This window comes from Dreissena polymorpha, chromosome 10 (genome assembly GCF_020536995.1).
Source record: "Dreissena polymorpha isolate Duluth1 chromosome 10, UMN_Dpol_1.0, whole genome shotgun sequence".
Lineage (NCBI taxonomy): Eukaryota > Metazoa > Mollusca > Bivalvia > Myida > Dreissenidae > Dreissena > Dreissena polymorpha.
The window spans coordinates 13,170,694-13,172,854 of NC_068364.1; positions in this window are offsets into that span (position 1 = coordinate 13,170,694).

Here is a 2,161-nt window from a genome sequence, read left to right on the forward strand (position 1 = left end):
GAAGAAAGCCGAATGCCGACTGCATTAAGACGAACGCATTAGTAATACTGAATTCATATAAGAGACGGGGAACCAGTGTTTTCTATTAATTCTCGGTAGTTATCGGTAGTGTTCGTAAAAATGTTAATTTTATGCACGGTGTTGTTACCCAGACACATTACTCCATCGCGCCATTTCAAACGTGTGGTCACCTTTCTATTCTAAAAGGTAAAGTATTATTGTTTATTACGTAAATTGCATTTTATTTTATTCTCCAATTCGAGCGCTAGGCTTTCATTTGGCTTTAGAGCAATGCCCGTTTGAAGTAAATTGCTATAAACTTGTTTTCATTTACGTTCCAAACGTCGTGTTGAGCGAGTATCCTCCGGATGTAGTGTTTTCCAGACGTTTTTAACTATGCCTATTTCCGATTCGTAACCTCTTTTCGAATCATGCCATTTGCTTCAAAATAAATAATGCATTATTAAGATAATTTCATAGGTATTTAAAGTAAGTTAAATAAATATTTTTTAGATATGGTTATTTTGAAAATTGTAAATGCATGCTTATGTTGTCTGGGGAATTTACATCGTGTGGTCATGCGCAATGAAATCCCGATTCAGGACTCAGAGAGTGTCAATTACCCTTAGTTAAGATGTTGTATAAAAATGCAGAAGCAGTCTGACAAAACTTTTGGCTGTCCAGTGGTTGTTACACTAATGCACTCAAGCTTCACTACGGCCTGTACAAGTATATGTCGCCAACGATACAGTTTATCGAAGGTACTCAGAATGATTCATATTGCTGTGTAATCAATACTATAATTTTCATTTAATGGTTTTCACTCAAATTTGAGGTAACATATTTCTTAGCAATGAATAGACCAAGTATGATATTGAGCTGTTTGTTCCGCACTACTTTAAACTAAAAGTTTGAGTGCACTTTATATCAGTTGAGCGACCCAGGGCTTTCTTGTAAGCTCAATTCAAGGTGAGCCTAAATGATACCTGGGTAATTTGATGCAAAATTATGGAAGAAAAACAGAGCGAAGGCCTTTAATATGGTAAACATTTGCATGATTTTGATAACTATCTCTTAAGAATACGTTTTCTACATAAGAATATTTTTAGGTAATTATGGGTATCCCGTTTGTTAATAATAAGTAATTATGACCCTTATTGTAAAATCCATGTTGAATAAGTGTAGATTCTACACATTCGCATGATTATTGTTGCCATTATAGCTAATTAATATGCAAGAGGTATCATTTTTTTCTGAAAATTTGAAGGACTAATGAGTTAACCCATACAATCAACTTTATTCATTATTTGCAAATAAAGTATAACCTGATTAGACAGCTCCTAATCATGGTATACTTATTTGCCTATGTGTGACTTAAGAATAAATATTTTTCTTTTTGACATGACAAAAAAAAGGCAAATCACACTATATTTCTTTTGACATTTTATCTAATTAGTATTTATGAGCTATTAGATTAAGCTTTGAATATTCTGGGCTGAAGGAATGAAGTAACAAGTGAGTAGCTAAAGAATCTATAGAAAATCATTTTAATTTCTAGGACTGAAACTTCATGGCATACTCTCGCTATTACAAGAAAATGCAGATGATGGGATGGCTATCCTAAGTATGGGCAAGTACCCATCAGCTGATGAGGTCATGAAACTATTCGAACCAACCTTTTCGAAGAAACAGGAGGAAAAAGAAATTGAGGAACTCATTATCTACCATTGGAACATCTTCCTAAAAAAAGTTGAACGTAAGTTTGTTTTAAACCTATTTGGTTATGGTTTAGGTCATAATTTGCACTTGGAGTCTACATGTGGGGAAGGCTTCTAGATGGCTTGTGGTAGGTCGGTGGTTCATTTGAAAATACTTGTAAGATAATAGCAAAAAACTTATGATCCATAAAGCATGATTTTTTGTGTCCACAGATGTTGATGGGAAGAAAAGTAAACCTTTTTTTAAAACCAATGTTATTTTAGTGGACTTCAGTACCCAGGTAAGTGATTGTGGGTCATTATGGGCTCTTGTTAGATTTTCTCCTATTTTTAGCTTACCTGAGCACAACGTGATCATGGTGAGCTTTTGTGATCGCCTTTTGTCCGTCGTGCGTTGTGGGGCGTCAACATTTGCCATGTTAACTCTCTAGAGGCTACATTTA